Source organism: Arvicanthis niloticus, chromosome 13 (assembly GCF_011762505.2).
Source record: "Arvicanthis niloticus isolate mArvNil1 chromosome 13, mArvNil1.pat.X, whole genome shotgun sequence".
NCBI classification, from domain to species: Eukaryota; Metazoa; Chordata; class Mammalia; order Rodentia; family Muridae; genus Arvicanthis; species Arvicanthis niloticus.
In genome coordinates this window covers 31,507,478-31,531,353 of record NC_047670.1, presented here as the reverse complement: position 1 = coordinate 31,531,353, position 23,876 = coordinate 31,507,478, and the positions used below count along the sequence as shown (strand labels likewise).

Here is a 23,876-nt window from a genome sequence, read left to right as displayed (position 1 = left end):
CAGAACTGTTTGCATGGGCTTCTCAGTTCAGACGGTGTATATGAGCACACCTTTGATTTATGACTTAATTTTAGAGTTGTTTACTGGACTAATTGAACAGCAGGAATTCAATGCTTCAAAAAATCCTTTCGTTTTGCTTCATTTCCCATGTTGAAATGTACAGTCAACTTTCCACAATACACTTCATATTTTCAGCAAAATAACCTTTATACCTAACTTTATCTTAATGTAGAAAATCTAAGCTGTTCTGCTTTCAAGACAGATACTTTCTCTAGTTACAGAATAATATTGGTAAAATTCTATAGCCATGCAAGTTCACTGTACAATGGTTGTTAGATCTTTTCTCCCACACACATTGGATTCATCTTCATGGCCATGAGGTGGGTGTCTGTCAATGGAAACCATCCAGTTCTGGTGCTTTATCTTGTAACGAGATATGTGTGGGTTGGACCCCAAATGTTAATAAAGTTGCCTAGCTACCACATTTCAGCAGAGGAGAAGCTAAGAATTTTGACAGCATTTAGCTGCGTAGCAAGCTTACCAGGCCTCTGTTGACAAGCAGGTGGTAGTGAGTTTGAAATTTTTTACCTCGGTAGTTTCTTAGAATGAGGCTGACTCATGTGAATACTTAGGTACATTGTCTTTTCCTACTCCTCCCAATTCATACCAATTCATACTAGTTTTCAGTAATACACTGTCTAAAGTGAGGATCAGGAGTTTGAAAAGTCAATGAACAAATAGTTTTGAATTTTTATGATACGAAGGGACAATGTACAGAATTAGGATATCAAGGTATGTGAACCTTGATTCCAGGGCATGAGAAGAGCAAGGGCAACTTCATCATAGATGGGCTCAGTAACCTTAGGAATGAAAAAGAAAAGGCCCTTAAACATAGGTACCCCACGAAGTACAGCAGAATGTGTTGAAGGATCTCAAAGAAGCACAAGGTTGAGAAGACAACTGTATGGGAGGAGAGAGAGATAACTCTGGGTCAATCTATTGAAGATTGTAAATATTGTTTGGATTTTGTCCCAAAGCAGTGTTCTCAGTTTGTGGGTTATGACCCCTTTGGGAGTCTTACTACCCATTCAGTGGGGTCTCCTAAGAACACATTCATATCAGATATATGCATTAAGATTTACAACAGTAGCAAAGTTAAAGTTACACTAATGAAGTAGCAATGAAAATTATTTTATATTTGGGGTCACCCCAACATGAGGATCTATATTAAGTAAGAGGGTCACAGCACTAGGAAAGGTGATAACTACTGTCCTACAGAAAAGAGATCAGAAACTATTAAAAGCCATGACTCCAAGAAGAGAAAAATCATTGGCGACTCAAAGAGACACCATTAGGATGCAATAGAGTATTTAGGAGAAATTTGTATCTTCACAGTATTGTTACCCCCAAAAGATGATCAAGACACAAAGTAGGGCACTGGTATTGGATGGAAAGGAAGACTGAATCAAGAGACATTTCAGAGGTACAACTAAATGAACTGGGTACCTGTTTTCTCATGCCTCTATCTGTGAGGTCATGAAAGGTAGATATGAATAATGAGGGCATAAACATTCTTATAGAGGCATATGGGAAAAAACAAGACCAGCAAGCATATGTCTGTCTGTCTATCTATCTATCTATCTATCTATCTATCTATCTATCTGTCTGTCTGTCTGTCTGTCTATCTATCTACCTATCAACCCTTCTATCATCTATTGTCTATCTGTCTGTCTATCTATCTATCTATCTATCTATCTATCTATCTATCTATCTATCTATCTATCATTTACTTGTGTGTGGCATGTCATACATGTTGGAGACAGAGAACAACTTATGCATTTCAGTTCTTCATTTTTATCATGTGGATCCAACAGCAGAAACAGCCTATGTCTGCTGAGCCATCTCTACAAAGAAAATACTGTTGATTTTCATGAGCTTTTGTTTAAAAGTTCCAACAGGCATGGCATTGGATTTATAAGACATAGTCTCAGACATAGACATATACAGATGTATACAAAATAGAGACAGTGAGAGAGGAGGTCTCACAGTATGCCATGGTACACACAAATAAATAAATAAATAATAGATAAATAGATAGACAGACAGACATAATAGAGACAGTGAGAGAAGAGGTTGCTTAGAAAGGGAGTTGGTGTGAATACTAGACTGATCTCCAAGGAATTCTGTTGATCAATTACAATTTGGAGAGATCTGATTCCATAATGAAGACTTGTTTGGGTAGGGAAATAGATCCAAGAGAAAAATCAAAAACAGAAGTGCCAAGAATTCCAAAAGAAGTGTGTATTTCAAGGAAAAAGAATTCCCCAGTTGGATGAGGATATGAGATAGAATGAGAGGGCTGACAATATGTTTTAGTATGGCCTGCTTTAGAAACTCCACTTTTTATTGATAAAGTTTAGTGACTTGGCAATCACAGTGTTAGTAGAATGGCTGGAGCAGGATGGTAATCGGATGTGAAAAGTAAGAAATTGGGAAAGAGCAAATGAGATAAACTCTATAAAATTTGGCTGTGGTGAGAGAAAGAGAAAGACTGTTTTCGTATTTGTTGCATGCATTTGTATGTAGGTGTGCATGTGTGTCTGAGGAGCTAAGTAAGAAATATTGTCAAAATGATGAAAAGTACAACATATTGATTTGAATCATGTTTTTATGCAGTTTTCAATATTGAGGATAATTCATGTGATGGCTTCTACTTTTGTTTTTTTCCCCCTGAATTTGGGAGGGGCGGATCACTTCAAATCTTCTAATGAGAATGAAATTTGAGACATCAGTGGTTTAAGACGAGGAATTTTTGTAAGAATAGATGCTAGAACTCATGCTGCTAAAACAAAATACCCAAGACTGAGTAATTTATAATGAATATCAATTTATTTTTTTTCAAACTTTGTAAACTTAAGATCAAGTCTCTAGCATCCAGTGTCTTTCTGCTTTGTCTTCACCTAGTAGATGGCACAAAGACTCATCCAACAAGCTCTTTGAAGCTTCTGTTCTAAGGGCATTTCCCTTTCACAAAGGCACAGTCTTCATGGGCCAGTAACCTTCCAAAGGCCCCACCTCTCAACACTATCACACTAGAGATGAGGTTTCAATCTGTGATGCTGAGAAGCATGTTCAGACCACAGTAGAGGTGATGTGTATGACAATAAGGGACATAGAGCTGTCCTTCCAATCCATACTTAGTGAGTACTGGATACTAATTTGCTGATTAATAGAAATTTACCAGCAGTACTCGCTGACATGAGTCCACCACAAAGGTAAGCTGCTAAAGTTTTTGGTGTTGGTTGACTATATTGGCATAGAGGTAATATGAGAAGAAAGAAGAGCAAAGAAATTTTGGCTGTAAACCAAAATTATTTGTGGAACTAAAGGGCTGTAACCTAACTGTGGCAAGACCTTCTCAGGTTTTCTGTAGCCTTAAAGGATCAAACCCACTCAGTTAGATATGATGATAAGACATTTCATTTAGAAAAATATCAGCTGCTACTTACTGGTTGGCTTTGAATATCTTATGTGGTTCTTGTTTCTTTTTGCAATAGCTTTCTCTAATAAGCTACTGACATATGCCACAGTTGTGGATTTTGGAGGAAAAAGAGGCACCGTACCTTTATATAATTTCCCTGTGTTCTCTTTTCATTTTTTGCTACCTTTCAACCCTTTATGTGTCATGATTATCCTTTCTCTCAGGGTAAGTTCAAGATTGTTCCATACATAGACTCCTGTTGAGAATATCTACCACTAGGTCCTCATGAAAAAGGTTTTGTAAAGCTATGATTCCATTCATGTGTCTTTATTCAGATGCTTAAGTATTCAAAAACCAAATCTAAAGTCTCACAGTATTTTCAGGACACCAATTTTAAGCAACTGTGAAGGTAGAAGCAGTTGTTATATACTCTCTAAAGCTTGAGGTTTTTTCCTATCTTTATGTCCACATTCTCTGTCATGGACAATATAATTTATACTGGCTCTTTCTGGTCCACATGGTTCAAGACCCAATCGCTTATCCATGTCTGTCATTCTGTCATGCTCCAATGTCTGTTCACCGCTGTTATTTAACTTAGTTTTCTGGGAATAAAAACGTGATTAGGATATAACAGATTCCTCTTCTCCTCTCTGATGATAACATTATCAGTCATTAATTTTCCTGTTTTAGATCATCTATATCCAAGAGCATAAGAAAGAAGAAGGTAGGTTTTATAGGTGAGTTTGTGATCAAATATATCATCTTCTGTATTTTAGGAAAGTTTTGCTTCTGGTAATCCTACTGGTAATTTGTAAAAGTATTTTAATTCTCACAATCTTATTACTTAAATATTAATATAATGTACCTTTATATATCCATCTATCTTCTATCTATCTATCTATCTATCTATCTATCTATCTATCTATCTATCATCTATCTATCTATCTATCTATCTATCTATCTATCTATCTATCTGAGATAAGGTCTCATGAAACCCAGGCTAGCCTTAAACTTGACCTGTAGTCAAGGGTGACCTTGAACTGTTGATTCTCTTGACTCTACTGCTCAGACCTGCTTGACCACAACCAGTTTATGCATTGTTGAGGATAAACCCAGACCCTTGTGTATGCTAGGCAAGTGTTCTACCATTTGAGCTGTACCCCAGCCATGAAAATGTGTTACATTTCAATGCAATATCTGTGTCAGAATATTTACTTATATTTCTAATATAAATACAATATATTACGTAGGGAAGAAGTATCTTGATATACAAGAGGAAAGAGACAGAACTAAGAAGTATTTATTTTTTCCCTTTCTGTTACTCTCAAAATATTTCATTACATCTTCAAAAATCCCTGTTATATATTCCACATTATTGATTAATTCCAATTTCCCTCAATAACAAGCATAGGATGTATATATACAAAACTACAGTAGGAGAAGCCTAGTTAGGTGGTATTGAAGAAATGATAAAATTAGAAAAATCACAATCGTACAATTTCTAGTCAGGCAAAAAAGCTCCTTGAGGGCCACATTTTTTTTTTGTCCCTGCTCCTCAAAGTTAGTACCCCTGTACGCTCAGGGCTTCCAGGAAGCTGCATTCTGGAGAAGAAAGATGGTTCAACTCTGAAACCAACATCTTTTAGTGATGTGATCACAGGCAGTACTCCACCAGTTTTTCCCTCTGTTAAATGGTGCTGTTAAGAGTTTCCATCTCTAACGAGGGGCGAAATGGTGTAAGGCATAGCCTGTTTCATTTTCATTCAAATTTGTAGGTGCTTCTTCTGCAACATGTACTCATTTAACACCCTCTCTGTTGTAGACGTGGCACACATAATATCCTCTGGTTTTGTGGAGCTTATGCTCCTAGGGTAGAACAAACCAAAACAGTACTAACAGATTATTCTAAGTGGTAATAAAGGCCAGAACGAACCTGTACTATTTGGGTACAGTAATCATGTCAGACAGAAGTCCATGAAAAGATAGTATACATGTGGTACAAAAAACATAAAAGGGGCTTGGAGTACAGTTCCTGGTGTTTGAAACCCAGAACCGTATATGTAATAAATGGTGGTGCATGTTCATGATTCCAGCACTCAAGAAGTAGAAACAGAAGGGTCAGAAGTTCAAGGTCATCCTCAGCTGTGTTGTGAATTTGACACTCTACATCAAAAATAAATGAAAAAGCTGAAACTTTTAAAAAAAATATGTAAAAGTTCCTGGTGTTTGAAACCCAGAACCGTATGTGTAATAAATGGTGGTGCATGTTCATGATTCCAGCACTCAAGAAGTAGAAACAGAAGGGTCAGAAGTTCAAGGTCATCCTCAGCTGTGTTGTGAATTTGACACTCTACATCAAAAATAAATGAAAAAGCTGAAACTTTTAAAAAATATGTAAATTCAGTTTAATCATTAATAAATGGCAAAACTATGCATATAGCAAAGAATTATTTTTAAATTTTCTTTAGGCCTTGTTATCAGTAAATGTTTGATATATAAGCCTATGTTATATTCTTATATACTTGGGGTCACATAAATCTTTCTAACGTAAACTTTTCTAACTTTCTAACGTAAAGTTTTCAAGCGAAAACTAAGAAGTGATAGTTCATTAGTTGCGTATTTAAAATTTTTTTTTTGTCTTTTGAGTTGATGATATAATTACAACATCTCCCCTTTCCTTTCCTTCTTCACATGGGAGAAACTTTCATGGGGGAGGAATATTTGTTAAAGCCCTGGGAGGAGGATTGTCTTGTCCCTGCCTTTTGTGAAATTAATGCAGCAGCAGTGTGAAAGCAGGAGGAAGTAGTTGATCAGGTCAAAGCAGGCATTACAGGCCAGTCTTAGAGAAGTTTGGGTTCTGTTTCAAGTATAATGAGAAATCAACATAGGGCTTTGAAACAGATAAAAACAGGTAACAGGTACCCAAGGGGGGGGGTTTCTTCTCTCCTGTGGAGAAGGGGAGAGGCAGTTAGGGGAGGGATTTGTAAGGGAAGGACCTTGAGGAAAGAGGGAGGTTGTGATTGGGATGTAAAGAGAATAAAAAATTAAATAAATTATTGAAACAAACCGAAACAAAGCAAAACAGATAACCAATCCCAACGTGTCTTTTAGATACATTTAATAGAATGTGTGAATTTGGATTGAACAAGAGCTGAGTGTACCAGGTCAGCAGGCTGTTTGTTCAGTAAGGGAACAGGAGTAAGAGATGGAGACAGAGAGGCAGACAGACAGATAGACACAGAGAGAGAGAGAGAGAGAGAGAGAGAGAGAGAGAGAGAGAGAGAGAGAGAGAGAGAGAGAGAAAAGAGGGAGGGAAGAAGGTAGGGAAGGAGAAAAAGAGGAAAAAAGATCATAATGAGGACACAGAGGTAAAGTATAATCATGATAAATGAAGAAGAGTTGATGTTATTGTGTGAAGGAACAGAAAGAGAGTATAGGAATATGACTGTGCCAGACATCTGAATTGCTAGTAAGGTAAATTAGGCAAAGGGCAGATGTGTGAAAAAAAAATTGAGACAGCAGATTTTCTTGCAACAGGTGAAATTTGAGATGTCTCTGAGAAAAATCAAGGATACTGTATCCTAAAAAGAAGTTGTGATGATGTTTTTACTAGTAATCATCTTTATAAAATAAGCAAATGGAATTATTTTGGTTGAACTATCTCTGATAATTCTTCATTGGTTATCACCAGTAACTATTCAAATACTTGAAGAGTCTGTTTTAGCTATGGACTTGGATCAAGCAAATTACATTAACAGCAGCCAAATTGGTAAAGCAAATAGTATTCAATGCTTCTTTTCTTTTTTTTCCTTTTCTTTCCTTTCCTTTTTTCTTTTCTATTTTCCATATTAAACATCTAATGTAAATATTTATAAAAAAGATTATAAACTCACAGTATAGCTTAAAATGCAGATGCAAAACCTAATATGAAATAATTCTAAATTATAATTTCCTCAGTGAGTATAAGTCATGTGCACCAGCTGATACTTCTAGTATGATTAGAATAAACTATGGATAAAAGGCCAAGGTGACTGCTCAGGTATTATTTCTGAGAACCAAAAGATTTGAAGATTGTCGTTTGAATTTTATAAGGCACTGATTTTTTATTCTGTTTCAAAATGAAGTGATGAATAAGAGGAAAACATACTATTTAGCTATGTGGTTTACCCAAAGGCATCATCAAATAATTGGTAACTCTGTGTACTGTAAAAAGACTGAGCTCTTGGTTTGAGAAATGAATACTTCCAGATAATGCCGATGATTCCTAGCCGGGTGTCAACTACATGAGAAACTCACTAAGTATGTTTAAAACTCAACCTTCCTGAATTCTGGCCATGTGAAAGGAGGGTGAACATCTGCTCCAGATTGTGTAGGATTGAGGGTGATTTGGGGATAAAGGATTTGGAATTAAAACTAGCACAGCTTTGGCCAAAAGTGGATAGGACTTTTTTTCTTCACTAAAATGAGTCTGATTTAACTATGGTTTTTTAAGTGGAGAAAATCATTGTTTTGAATGTGTTAAAATTTGTAAGTCTCCCTAAAAGTCACTTAAGAATTAACCAGGTACCATATGCCTGTAATCCCAAGACTAGTGAGGCCATGACAGGAGGATTATGAGTTCAAAGACAGTCTATGATACATAGTAAGTCTCTGAAAACATCATTAAAAATGCAGCTGCAGAGACTATTAATCAGCTAAGAACTTCTATTAGGATTCTCTAGGGGTGAAGTACTTATAGAATGAGCGCACATACATGCACAAATGCATGTGCGTGCACACATACATGCACATGCACACATATGCGTGTGCACATGATTTATTAGAATCACTTCCAGGCCGTACTAGTTCACAACAGTCTGGCTAATCCAACAATAGACATTTATCAGCAGAAGTTCCAAGAATCCAGTAATTCTTCAGTTCTCCTGGCTGGATGTTTCAGCAGATCTTCAGTATTCATTGAAATTTCTAAGACATAGGCGCTAATGCCCCTGAAAGATTTGCTAGCAGGAGCAAGAGTAAGCAGGAAAAAAAGGAACAAGCCTCTTTCTTCCACGTCCTTTAATATATGCTGCCAGCAAAGGGTTAGATGAAAAGTACATCTTTTTATCTCAGAATATCCGTGTTAAAGATTTATTTTCCCACCTCAAAGATCTAGATTAGAAGTGGGTCTTCTTACTTTATATAATTTAACTAAGAACATTCTACATAAATGTGCCCAGCCATTTGGATTTTAGTTAACTACAGATAAGGTCAGGTTGACAACCAAGAATAACCATCACAGAGCCTATACTGCTTTTTCAGGTTCCCAAAATTAAATTGTGTGGCTCACAGAGCCTTTATTTCTACATCCGGGAGATCTAGTGCCCTCTTCTGGCCTCTATAGTCATTACACTCACGTGCACATATTCCCATCACTACCACTCAAAATTAAAAATAAATGAATACATAAATAAATTAAAACATGAATAATTGATTATGTCCACACAGAAGGCGAAGGCAGGAGGCTTGCACATTGGAGGGCAGACAGCCTTAGTTACAGAGTATCATTATGTTTTAATAATGACAGGAAGCAAAATAAATGGAGAACTTTAAAAAATTCAGTGATCTTTAACTATTTTTTCTTCTATGTTCCAAGCTGGATAGTGATGGTGACTTATGCTTTTTATATGATTGGTATCTCAGGAAAATGGCCATAAGAGACCCTCTATACATAGAGATGTCTCAGGGTGGGGGATTTGTTAAGAAAATAGAGGCAGCAAAAATCAGGGTAAAAGGTATTTTCTTTCTTTGTATACCAGATTCTCAAATTTACATGAAAATTGGAAAATCACTGTCATACCACCTTATAGAATAGTCTTGGAATAAAATGTGTGAGAAATTTTAAGTTCCAAGACTAAGCTAATACAAAAAGCTATTTGAGCCAAGTGAAGCAGCTGAGTAATAAAAATATTTGCTCCGTTAGAGTAGGGTTTGTGTTATCACAACGCAGCCCCATTTTAATGCCATCATTTCCCTTTTTATTTTTCTAAATAAAAGAATCGTTACTTAAAATCGTGTTTTTAATTTTTTTTAACTGAAGTATCTGACATGTGGACTTTACATAACCAAAATTAAAGAAAACATTTGCTTTCAGTTCCTTTTCATTAAATTTTATGGAGGACATAAAACTGATTGAGCCAGTTAGTCTGCATTCTTGGTAAAGCATTGCCTGCTTCTTGATACAAGGAAGTAAAAATACCTAACATATATAAAGCTGTATTGGAGCCAGTGCATGTTCTTTACCACCCTTACTGTCTTTTAAAACCTAAGACCAGAAAACCCCTTTCTACAAATTTTTTTTTATCCATAAGGCTGAGAGAGTGAAGATGTTATTAACACTTGCAAACACAAGGAAAGGTTTAGTGTATGCTTGAAAAGGAGCAATACACAAATGTCACTGGGCTGCCTTTCACATCTTTTCAGAGCAGGGAGAGCATCAAGGTGATACACAAGAAAATTGGGTGTCTGATATGGAGGGATTGGGATGGGTGTTTTGTATAAGTGGGAAGAAGGCTGCTGTTATGGCTTAGACTTGTTTGAAGAATGGTTGGGATCATCAAATGTCTCATCATGTTAATTCGATTTTAAGTTTTAAAGATGCGCAAGCTTCATAACGATAGGTATCTTCTGATTATTTGAAATTATATTCATTATGAATGCTCTTTAAGAAGCAAAATTACACTTGCTATTAATTGATCTTGGTACCTTCCAATATACAAACACATGTTTTTTCCTTGCCTTGTATCCCGCTTTTGAAGAACAATCTATTTAAAAGAAACCTTGTATCTTGTAATTGGTAGTTATGATTAATTGGCTCAATAAAAATTACCTTGCCCAATTGGACTGAGTTTGAGCAGATTGCATTAGGTTATGTGTTGTCAGGTATTATGAGAATGAGTGAATGCTGAAGATGGTAGGGAAAACATATCAGTGTGCAGCTGCTCCTGTAACACATCACAACAAATCCAACTAACTCAACAGGAACTTACTAGTTTCCAGTTTAAAATCTAAAGCTCCGAATTAGGGCTTCCCTGGATTATGTCTCAGGTGGTGGCTGTGTCCTTTCTGAAGGTTCTAGATGAAAATCCTTGGTTTTGTCTTATTTTAGTATTATGAAGCTTGTGCATTCCTGGCCTCAGAGCTACATTCTCTGTGTTTGAAGTCAGCTGTGTAGAACCTTCTCAGACGCTATCATTCTTACCTCCCTCATTCTTCCACGTCCATTAGACTCACCAAGATGATCTCTCCATCTTAAGATTCTGAACAAAGTCACATCCACAAACTCCATTGTGCCATAAGCTAAATAAATTCACATCCATAGACCATGGGAAATAAGGCATGGGTGTATTTGGTCAAATAATTTTTTGTCTACCAGTAAAAACCACTATAGTCATCTAAATTAATGTGGCGAATATAAAAGATCAACAAATAGAAAAGAGTAGATCATTTCACTTCTTAAGACAGAAAACTATCCCCAGTAATATGGCAATTTAAATACATGTATATTAAAAAGCAATTTCAAATTATGAAAATTACCATAAATAATCATTATTATTAATAAAGTAGGGACAAAATGTGTATTGTGTCCTCATAGATACTTAAACCTCACATAAAAGTGTCTGTCAATATTTATAAATGAACTTTAATTTTAACAACATATAAAGTAAAGTATAAAATTGTATAGAATATGTGCATTTGTATATATAATTATGTTTCTGGTCAGCAGCCAAAAACGTTTTGCTGAGATTCTAAAGGTAATCTCACTGAAATTGATAATAAAGTCTTCCAATTTTCTCTGCTATTATTGGATACTTGTGAAAGACATTATGATATAGACCTTTGAAGAATAAAAAGTTCAATACCTCTCTGCTGGATGAGTCACTGGTAGAGAATTCTTGGCTGCCAACATGCTTCGGAGATCACTTGATTTAAAGAGATTTGCCTTCTCCTAAATGATTACTATTTTCTGAGTAATAGCTTATATGCAATCATTTTGAGAAAGAAAACATGCTTTCTCCCCAAGTCTGTAAGAACAATAAACTGTTTAAAATAATAAAGCATAGATGTTACATTTATGGAATACACAGGAATGAAATATGTCAAAATATTATGAGAATAATAAATAACATCATATTTCATAGTCTTTACAATTAATGTAAAAAGCTGAACTATTAATGAAAAGGGAAACAGAGAACTGAGGAGATCAATGGATAAAGTGTTTGGTATGCCAGCATGAGGATTAAAGAGTTTGGAACCATAATAACCAAAATATACACACACGAGTTGGTTTTGGCATTGGGCGCCTGTAAACCTAATGCTAGGGCAGAAATAGTAGGCCGATTCCCCTTTCTGGTCAGCCTTTCTGGTTGAAACAGTGAGCCTTATGTTCAGTGAGAGATTCTGTCTTAAGCAATCAGGTAGAATGACAGAGAAGATACTCATGTGCATACATGTATGTAATTAAAAATTACAAAAGGAGAAACTGTTAAGGAAATGTACTGTATTGCCTTCAGCAACCACTGAAGAAGATTATGAAAATGTAGAGCTAAGAGGCTAATGGTAAAGAGGGGATGGCACAAGCCTTAGAACTTTTCAATGACCAAATATCATGACCAAGACTAATTGTAAAAGAGAGCACTTAATCCTGGGCTCATGGTTCCAGAGGGTTAGAGTGCATGGCCATTGTGGCAGGAAGCACGGCACCAGGCAGACAGTCATGGCACTGGATTAGTAGCTGAGAGTTAATGTCTCCATTCACAAACAGCAGGGAGAGAGAGAGGTGGGGGAGGAAGGGAGGGAGGGAGAGAGGGCACTGTAAGGAAGAATAGTGTGGTTTCTTGAAATTTCAAAGCTACCCCCAAATGACACACTTTCTTCAACAAAACCAGCCCTCCTACTTCTTTCTAGACAGTTCTACTAAATGGAGACCAAGTATTTAAATGTATGAGCCAATGGTACCCATTCTCATTCACACTACCACAGCTGATGAAATACTCCTGATTAAAAAGGAAATGAGCAAAGGAGGAGAAAATGTATTAACAACAGGCATATTTCAGCTTCCATCCAGGCCTTCCAATAATGATGGCTGAATCAAAAACAGAGTCTGTCACAGTGGATAAAAATGAAAGTCGATTTTTGTAAAATAAGACAAACTGTTAAAAATTATGGAAAAACTACACAATGTAAACATTAGATTTAGAAAGCAAATATATCTATAATAACCTGAGTCTAGAGTAAAACAATGGTTTATCAGTTCATTATAAAGGGTTAAAGATTAACTCACGAAGAAGATAAAAGAACTTCAGTTATACTCATACATAATAACAGAATTCCAAAGTACAGAAAGCACAAATGGACAAAAATAAAAGGAGAAAGACACAAATCCATATCTAAGGAATTGTTCTTCTCTGGTGACTGATGAAACAAAGAGATAACAGTCAGTAAAAGGATGGAAGATTGAATAAGTATTTGAAAAATTTCCTCCTCATAACTCTTGCAGCAGACAGAAGTCAATGGATATATGAAGATTTGAAGAGTCTAGAACACTCTTCATTCATGGCTGTTGTATGAGATATAACAATCTCATATGATGAGAGTTGATGAGAGTTGTAGTAGTCATTTGTTTGTGGAGAGAGAAGGAAGGGTTTATTATAGCTACGGTTCCAGGAGAAACGACCCATCATGGCAGAAAGAGTGTGATGGTGGGAGCAGATGTCTGGTTAAGATCCATACACTCTCAGGAAGCAGACTGAGGAATGCTTATGCTGATCTGGCTTCCTCTTTTACATTTACATCAAGACCTAACCCATTAAATAGTTTAGGTTGGGCCTTTCCACCTCAATTAGCACAATCTAGAAAATCCCACATACACACAAAGAGATTTATTTCCAATGGTGATTATAAATCTCATCAAAGTGACAATCATGATTAACCACTACAAAAGTCCTGAAGATATGGATGACTCCAAAAGCATTCTCAAGCTGCTGAAGTAATTGACATGTGTGAGCACCACACCCAACAAAGCCCAGGTGAAGTTGTCAAGGTAGATTATATTCCAGGCCATGCAACAAGTCTCAATGGGTTCAAAGAGATGAAAACTTACAGAGTGTGTGTGTGAGCAGAGCCATTGAATGTGATTCAGATGCTCAACAAAATTAGATTATAATTCAGTGAAAATAAGACATTTATAAAAGTTCCACATTTTAGAAATTGGAAAACCAACATTTCAAATAACATGTAAATAAAAGAAAGAAAATAAAAGGAGTGAGAGATTAATTTTGAATGGAATGATAAATTCATGACATAAAAATAATGTCTTGTGGTTAAAGCAGGATTCACTGTGAAATGTGTCATGTCAAATGCTTAATATTACAAGAGAAATGACCAAAAGAACTGTTTCAATCGCTTGCATCTAGATAAAATGAAACCAAAGAAAGGAAAAGGGGAAAAGAATATATAAAAGATAAGAGCAACAGAAAAAAAATCAACAAAGTCAATAGTCAAGGATCTTCAAGATTTTGGTATTCAGGTTAGAGAGTGAATAGCTACTTGCTGTATAGGAGGCCTTATAGTATGGAGGAAAAGTACACAAACAAAAAAGACCAGATAAAACAGTAACAAGACTGTTGAAAAGAAAGGAAAGAATGAAAGTAGAGCAACATACAGACACATACACACAGAAACACAAATAGTGATATTCAGTAAGAATGCAGGGCTCTTATTGTATTTCTTCCAGATAAGGAAGGATAAGCAAATATATTGAAGGACACTTTTCTAGCCCATTTGAATATTTTCACTAGACAGATTTCTAAAAAGAAACATATTAAAATTAATAGCACAACATATCACATAGCTCTTACTCATCAATGCATTCATATGCAAGAAAAATAAACTTTTAAAAATAAATAACGTCTAGGCCCATTTGGTGACAGAATATGTGAATTCTAGTCGACATTCAGGGAGTAAGTACCACCATGCTACAAAAATTCCTCTGCAGAAGTAGACAGGCCTGGAGAGTTGAGCCAGGAGTTAAGAGCACGCACTGCTCTTGCAGATGATCTGGCCTCGATTCCCAGCATCCACACAACAGTTAACAACTGTCGGTAACCTCAGTTTCAGGACATCTGTCACTCTTTTCACCTTCTGACCTTGGAAGGCAGAAGACATGCACATGGCAGTGCACATGCATACATGCAGCAAAAATACTCATACACATAAAATAACAACATAGATTTTTTTCTAAAGAAGTGGAGGGATAGTTTGTACCTTGTTTTATGAAGCTAACACAAGTATAACCCACACACACACACACACACACACACACACACACACACTGACTCATAAAATTATTACTTATTATTTAAAGACGAGAATGCTTGATTCTAATTAATATACTTGGTCATGTAATGTATTGCTTTCTCTTAACACAGGGACCAGGAAAAGATGTCTGTTTTCAATACTTCCACCCCCATAAAAACCATAGCCAAAGCACTGAGGATAGAAACCAGGCCATAGAGATTAGGAAAGAAGGTGCAGAATTTTATTTACAAATTTTAGAGTATATGGAATGTAGAAGGGATGTGAAACCTTAAGAATACTAACAAATACATTCAACAGGAACACGGGAAATACAAGAAACAAAGAAGATACAATTAATGAGCAACAGACAACTACAAAATATAATTTATAAAATAATATGATTTAAAATAAATTCAAAATCAACTATCTTGAAAAGGATCAGCAAATGTCCATTTTATTTGTTTACACATATATAATTCATGCAAGTATTCAAATAACATTTTATTGAAGAAAAAAATTTTATTGGGCTGGAGAGATGCTTCAGTTGTTATGAATACTTATTGCTCTTGCAAAGGACTGGTAGTTCTTAGCATCTACAGTGTCCCACATTCATTTGCAACTCTGGTTTCTGAGGACCCAGTGATCTTTTCTGGCCGTTGTGGTCATCAAGAATACATGTGGTGCAAAACATACATGTAGGCAAACAAAATGTATAAAAAACAAGTGATACAGAAATTCATGAAAATAAAAATTATGCAATAAGCCAGAAAAGTAAAGAATGACTTAGGTAAATCAAGCATTGGTCTTGGGAAGCAGGGCAACACCAAAAGTATCGGTGATTTCCAAGGTCGATTTCCTCTTCTGTTTTTTTCAACATTCTGAATCTCTCCCACTCTTTGTATGCTTGCTCACCCTTGGATCTGTTTCTTCCCGCATCCCAAGATTCAACTTTCAGTGTCTTCCACTCTGAGTTTCACTTCTGTGTCTTCTCTCTTTTGGGTATATTCATTTGAGTGACAGGTACCTCAAACTCAACATTCTTGTACTAGAAATAATTAATGAGGACTGTCCTCTAATTTCTGCTTGCTTATCTTTCAAGCCATGGTACTAACAATTCCCCTTGTTTTTCCCTTTACTACTGTAACCTTTACCCAACCTGTGCCAGGTTGCAGTCACCTGTAAAGCTGTGACCAGAAAGAGCTTCTCATACTTGCTTATAACCTGTAGTCCGTAGCCCGCCTTGCTTCTCTGCTCTCATCTTGACCTTCACTGTGTTTGCATTTGGGACCACTGCCAAAGGTACTTTATCAAGTGCAAGTTAGCTTTTCAGTAGGATAAAGAGCCATGAGACTTTGTGGGCACTCGTCAGACCACATGTCAGATGACACTCTGCATATAATGTGTAACCTTGGGCATGTTACTAGCTTCTATTTCCTCATGTGTGCAATGAGGAAGCCATAACCCTGAATACTGGGTGCTTTGGGAACTTGAATGACTCAGAAAATGTTGTCTGACTTGTTTTAGGACTTCCATTAGCTATATTGAATTATTTTATATAAGTGTATTAAACATATATAAGCAAATATACAGACATAAATACTTACCTGTGTGTTATGCATAATGGTTAAATATTACTCTTTCCTCAAGTTGGCTTACAAAGCTATTGTCTTTTATTGTTGTGTTTATTGATTGATAGTACTTTATGTGTGTTTGTTGGGTTGTACATACCATGGCGTGCATGGTAGTTAGAGACCAGCTTCTAGGAGTCAGTTGTTTTCCTTCATTATTCTTTGAAGGAATAACACTCAGGTCCTCTGGTTCATCCCCGTATTTTTGCCTCTCCATCCTCTAACCTGCCAGCTGCCAGCTCTTCTGATTTAAAAAGTTATCTAGCTTATACATTAGTTGACTTTATACCTTCATCTTCTGTAAAAGAAAGTCAGCTTGTTTTTATAAAGGGCTATCGGCAGGGCCAATACCGTGAGCTTCTATTGTGATGGGACCTTTTATTTATAACCCGCTTTCCCTAAAGTCTTCACCGTACCCAAAATCTTTGTATAAATTAGTGTAACTTTCTGTATTTTCTTTGATGAGTTACTTTTTTCTCCCAGTGCAACACAGAAAACATGAGGTTTGAAAAGCTCATATGGGTGAAATATGCTGCAGCTTATGTGCTGTAGAACCACGCCCGGCCAAACTCTTTCCCTCCTGTGACTGGTGATGTCTGCCTCCTAATTTCTGAGTGATTGGTTCTAGAGAGTGGGGAGGAGGTATGGGATGTAGAACAGTTGGAGGGTGGACAGGGGTAGGGGGATAAAATCTGGAGTGTAAAAAAAAGTAATAAAAAATGAAATAAAAAAAAAATAGCCACTTGGGAATCCATCTCTCCCATTATTAGGAGCACTCATTAGGATCATGTTCATAGATTTTAGGAAGTTTCTATGGCACTAGATTTTCACACCATCCCTCAAATGCCACTCATTTGCACTGTCTTTCCCATATTTCTTCCCTCAACTTTATCTCCCCTCCTCCCCATCTGATTCTCCTGTTCTAGCCTCCCTGCCCCCAGTCCAACCACAAAATCTATTCTTCCCCCCTCCCATCCAGGAAATCCATATGTCCTTTTCTGTATACCTAATTTCTTTGGGTCTATGAATTGTAAGTTGGCTATCGTTTATTTAATCACTAGTATCCTATATAAGTGAATACATAGTATATTTATCTTTCTGGGTCTGAGTTACCTTCTTCAGAATGGGTTTTTTCTAGTTTTATCCATTTACTTTAAAATTTTATGATGTCATTTTTAAAAAAACCAGCTGAGTAATGCTCCATTGTATAATTTATCACATTTTCTTTATCCCTTATGTTGAGGAATATTTAGGTTGTTTCTGGCTATTATAAATAGAGCAGCATTGAACACGTTTGAGCAAGTATCCTTGTGATAGGATGGGATGTCTTTTGTCTCTTCTCCTAAGAGCTGGATCTTGAAACAGATTTGTTTCCCCTTTCTGAGGAACTAACATCAATTTCCATAGTGGCTGTACAAGTTTGCACTCCCACTATCAATGGAGAAGTATTACCCTATTCTACATTATCACCAGCATGAACTGTCTGTCACTCATTTTATTGATCGTAGCCATTCTGACAGATACAAGATAGGATCTCAAAGTAGTTTTGATTTGCATTTCCCTGATGTCTAAGGATGTTGAACATTACTTTAAGTGTTTCTCAGGCACTTAGTTTCCTCTTTTCAGAATTTTATGTTTAGATCTGTACCCCAACATTTAAATTGGATTATTACTTTTTTGATATTTAGGTTTTTGGGTTCCTTATATATTTTGAATATTAGTTCTTGATGGCACGTGTAATTGAGAAAAAAAACCCTTTTTTCATTTTGCCACAGTACACAGTAGTGGTGTTCTTTGCCTTACAGAAGTGTTTCAGTTTCATGAGGTCTCCTTTATTAATTGCTGATCTTAGTGTCTGTTATACTGGTGTTCAGTTCAGAAAGTTGTGTCCTGTGCAAATGAGTCCAAGACTATGTTCCACTTTCTTGTCTAATAAGTTCAATGTATCTGGTTTTGTGTTGAGGTCTTCAATACATTTGAAGTTGAATTTTGTACAGGGTGTGAGTATGGATCTATTTGTTTTTCTCTTCATGCAACAGTATAGTTTGACCAACATTGTTTGTTGAAGATGCTATGTGTTTTCCAGTGTGCATTCTGGCTACTTTAATAAAAATAAGGTGTCTGTAGGTGTGTAGATTTATGCGTGAGACTTTGGTTAAGTTCCAGTGATGAACATGTCTGTTTTTGTACCAATACCATGTAGTTTGTATTACTAAAGCTCTGTATTACAACTTGAGATTGGGAATGGCGAGACTTCCAGCAGTTCTTGTATTGATCAGGATTGTTTTAGATATCCTGGGCTTGTTGCTTTCCATAGAAAGCTGAGAATTGTCTTTTTTTTATTGGACATTTTATTTATTTATATTTCAGATGTCATCCCCTCTACCCATTCTGCCCCACACCCCAGAAACTCCCTATTCCATACCCACTCCTTCTTTTTTCTTTTATATCATTTTAATTGCATGCAAGGTCAGTTCTAGGTTGAGGAACTAGCAATACAACAGATGCAAATAGTCAAGGAGCAAGCAAGACAATAAACATAAATAGTCAAAGAACAAGCAAGGCAATAAAGTTTTGTATCACTCCCATGATCACTATTTCTAAGGGCTTATCAGGATGACCAAAATAACTGAGCCTACTTCCCTGTCCTAGCCCAAAGTCATTTTCATGTCTGAAGCCTACTTCTTTGTTCTAGCCTAAGATTTAGATTCCTGCCTGAAATTACTTCTTTGTTCTAGCCTAATGTCAGATTCCTGCCTGAAGCCCACTTCCTTTCCTTGGCCAATGTCATATTCTTGCCAAGCAGCCTATTTCCTTGTCCTTGACCAATGTCAGATTCTTGCCAAGCAGCTCCAAAAGCTCTTTACCTTTCCCCCCTTTTTATTTCATAAACAAGACTCAGCCTGTCTTAGATTGTTCTGACAAGAATGCCTTCCTTACCCATTGTGGAAAATTCATTATCAAAGGCAATGCACTTCTGTCTTTGGTTGGTAAGGCTCTGTACAGAATCTTACTTGTCCTTGGCTTGCCATCCTATTAAATTAATAACTCTCTCTGGGGGTTGAGAACTGTCTTTTAAATGGCTGTGAAGAACTGTGTTTGAATTTTGATGAGGACTGCATTGAATCTGTTGAATTGTTTTTGGTAGAATGGCCATTTTTTTACTGTGTTAATCCTGCCAATCCATGAACATAGATCATTCCATCTTCTGATAACTTCAATTTCTTTTTTTTCAAAGACTTAAGGTTTTACCATACAAGTCTTTCACTTTCTTGGTTAGACTTACCCAAATATATTTTATATTATTTGAGACTATTGTGAATGGTATTTTCCCCATGATTTCATTCTCAATCCAATTGTTATTTGTGTATCAGAGGGCAACTGATTTTTGTGAGTTAATCTTGTATCTAGGCACTTTGCTGGTGATGTTTATTGGTTGTAGTAGTTCCCTGGTAGAATTTTTGGGGTTGTTTATGTGTATTTTCATTTCATCTGCTTTCAGTGATATGCTGAATTCTTCCATTCCAGTTTATATCTCTTTGATCTCCTTTAGCTGTCTCATTACTCTAGCTAAAACTTTAAGTACTGTATTGAATAGATATGGATAGAGTAGATAACCTTGTCTTGTTTCTCATTTTAGTGGAATTGCTTTGGGCTTCTTGCCATTTAATTTCATGTTGGCTACAGGCTTTCTGTGAATTGCCTTTATTATGATTACATGTGTCCCTTGTATCCATGATCACTCCAACCTTCTTTTTCTAATATAAAACAATCAATGTGTATTTATTTAATATATATTCTAAGCATTCAAACAGACATAATTTAAAAATAAAACAAAAATAACACCACAGCTTAGAAATCCAGGAGAAGTGACAGACCATGGATGAAAAAAGATGACACAAAATAAACTGGACAGCTTGGGTCAGGGCTCTTGGCTATAGACCTGACTTAAGTAGGTTTCTAGCACGTACACCTTAAATGCTATGGATTTTTTCCCAGAGCTCTGTAGCATGTGTGTTCAAAGGGCTAACAATGTTTTGTTCTCCTAGCAGGTTCTGGCTAGAGAACAAGGTGGTCCTGACATCATATACTGTGGACCACTTACCCTTGAGGATATTCATGCATGTGTTGCCCTGGGCGTTCATGTTGGGGTGGTAGCAGGGTGTGAAGAACTTCACTGTGGGTGCATTTTAAGGGTAGCCACTGGAGAACATTAGAAAAAGTTTATAATTTAGGTCTTCATATTCAGTGCCAGCTGCTCCAAAGATGGTTCCTATCCATTTAAACAGGTTGTCTGATTCAGGGAAGGTGGAAATTTCTTTGTTACCAGACATTATGAGTGTCATCTGTTCCTTCTTGTCCACAGGGTCCTGAGCCCTGGTTGGGCTCATCTCTCTTGCAAAAGGTGGCAATGAGGTTTTCTGAGGCCATCGTAGAGGAGCTGACACCAAGACAGAAGTGTCAAGATGAAAAAGCAACTTCTCCAACATTCATTATCATGAAGGGGTGTTAAATTTTTGTCAAAGGCTTTTTCTGCATCTAATGAGGTGATCATTTGTTTTTTGTATTTTAGTTTGTTTACATGGTGGATTACATTGACTGATTTTCATATATTGAACCATCCCCGCATCACCTGGATGAAGTCTTCTTGATCATGGCGAATGATCTTTCAGTGTGCTCTTGTTTTCATTTTCCACATATTTTATTGAGTACTTTTGTACCTGTGTTAACATGGGAAATTGACCAGTAATTCTCTTTCTTTGTTGGGTCTTTATGTGGTTTGGGGTTCATAGTATGTAGCCTCATAAAATGAGTTGAGCAACATTTCTTCTGTTTTTACTTTGTGGAATAATTCGAGGAGCATTGGAATTAACTTGTTTTGAAAGTATGACTGAATTCTGCATGAAAATTATCTGACCCTGAACTATTTTTGGTAGGGGAGTTTGATGGTGATGGTTGACATTTAATGACTACTTTTATCTCATTGGGATTATAGGTCGGTTTAAATTACTTTTAAACTTCAATTTTGACATTTTACATAGTTGTACCATCAAATATTTTGGAAATAAATAAGGCTCATATATCACAATTATATTGCATTCTTTAAAGATATGATAATGCTCTTTGGGGCATAAATTCTCTTACTAATTCATTTTATTCGAAACTCAGTAAATAGTTTGGGTTTTAATTCATTGAACAACTCATGAGGGATATTTTTTAAATCTTTTCATCTATGTATTAATAACTTTATCTATTCAGCCAGAAGTCTAGCTATGCATTTGAGTTACTGCAAGGTTAGCAGTTGTCATTTACAAAGCTTATTTGGAGTACCTGCTGTGTGAAATGCCAAAGTTCAAGCTGGTCTCTGGGCTTATGATTTCAAAGCAATTCTTTAAATATTATAAAGTGGCTTAGTCATTCAATGACTCAAAGATGCTGAATTTGCATTATTAAAACTTCTTAGTTTGTGTGACTTGGAAGAACTGTAGAATATACCATGGGACAGATATTTCTTCAAGCCATTAAAACATTTTTTATATTGATTTTTTTTTTGTTTGCTTGCTTGTTTTTTGAAGACAGGGTTTTCCTGTGTAGTCCTGGATATCCTAGAACTATACTGTGGTATAGTCTAGCCTTGAACTCAGACATCTGCCCTGCCTCTGCCTCATGAGTGCTGGGATCAATGTGTGTACCACCATGCTTAGCTTTACATATTGTTTTTTTTTATGATTGGAATTTTAAATTCAATGCTACAGTTTTAGTAATGAAAGTTACGATTTCTGAGTTGAGGTTTTTGTCTTGATTGTTTTCATTTTTATTTGATACATTTTCAAGTACATAAAAATAATTATACCTGCCTATTGTTGAATAGTAAACTATTCCCTTTACACGACAGCATGTATGGTTTATATCTTGTTTATGGTTACTGGGTACATATTTTATGATCTGAATGTGCCCTGTGCACAGGCTCAGGTATTGATGGTTTATTCCCAACCTGATGACACTGTCTTGGGAGGTTGTGTGAACCAGCTGGAGGCAGTAGATCATTTGGGGCATGTTCTCAGTCACTGTATTTTGTCCTAAGTGACTCTTTCCAAGGCTGGCCTTGGATTGAAATTTCTGCTGGAGCCATAAGGCCCAAAACATCTTTAATTTCTTTAAATTTTTTTCTTAGGCGTTGTAACAGTGGCAGGAAATCTTACAGTACCACGAGTATACACAAATTCATACATACACATATGGTAGTCAACATATACTCCTAATACCAAATTCTAGGCTGTCTTTGTATTCAGGAAATAAATTACACTAGCAAACTGCACAGCTTAGAAATCTTCATTGCAAGGTAGCTTTAAGCTTTCATTTCTGAATTCCAATTTGTTTGCAACTTCTCAACCTTAGCAAATATTACTAGAAAGATAGTGATAAGCTATTAAAAGCCTAAAATGCTCAGCATTAATATGAAAAAATCTGATAACTTGGTAGAAAGGGGAAAAGTATAATTCAGACACCAAAATTCTGTAAGGATGGATACCAATAATCGTTGATGAACTCACTGCATAAGTTCCCACTTCTTTCCTATTTTATAATTCATAAACACGTCAACTGTCAAAAATATTTTTTCTCACACACCCTTTGAAAACCTTTTACAAAGTTTATGAAATTTTCTTTTTCTTTTTTTTTGCAATTAAGTTTTTGAAATCGAATCACTAGCGATGCTAGATCAGCCTAGACACTTTCTTAAGAAATTGTTTAGTCCCCGTAACTTTGATTAAGTAAAGTTATCAGTTGCTTTTACTGGGATTTAATTTTCTGTTTGATTCTTTTTGGAGTTTCCATTGAAGTTGCCACCTGTTGTTTTTTCTCCCAATCTCCTTTTATACCATTTCAATTACATGCAAATATTAAGGTCAGTTCTAAATGCAAATAGTCAAGGAACAAGCAAGACAATAAACACAAATAGTCAAAGAACAATTAAGACAATAAACAGTCTGGTGACCAAAATATCTGAGCCTACATTCCTGTCGTAGCCCAGTCATTTTCAGGCCCAAAGACCACTTCTTTTTTCTAGCTTAAGATTTAGATTCCCGTCTGAATTTATTTCTTTGTTCTAGCCTAATGTCAGATTCCTGCCTTAAGCTCTTTTCCTTGTCCTTGGCCAATGTCAGATTCCTGCCAAGCAGCCCCAGAAGTTCTCCACATCTCCCCCTTTTTTATTTCATAAACAAGACTGAGCCTGTCTTAGGTCATTTTAACAAGAATGCCTTCCTTACCCATCGTGGAATGTGCATTTTCAAATAATAAGATTTCCTTAAATAAATGCAACTTTGAAAGTCTCAATAAGCAGAAACATTGCTTGTTAGATAGTGGCTTAACATATTTCATCATCTAATCTCACAAATTTCTTGGAAGTTCTTACTACTATCATAATT

General features: G+C 36.1%; 1 long non-coding RNA gene and 1 pseudogene across 1 annotated transcript in view; one reads left to right on the top strand and one right to left on the bottom strand.

Annotated features, from left to right (window-relative positions):
- The first annotated feature begins 3,138 nt into the window (after positions 1-3,138).
- The window catches only part of LOC143434074 (uncharacterized), a 52,918-nt gene continuing 32,180 nt past the window's right edge, over positions 3,139-23,876 (top strand). The window contains exon 1 of the long non-coding RNA XR_013103266.1: positions 3,139-3,275. This is a non-coding gene — a long non-coding RNA (uncharacterized LOC143434074). The remainder of the gene's footprint in view (positions 3,276-23,876) is intronic.
- On the bottom strand, positions 19,637-21,526 carry LOC143434209 (ubiquitin-conjugating enzyme E2 C pseudogene; annotated as a pseudogene).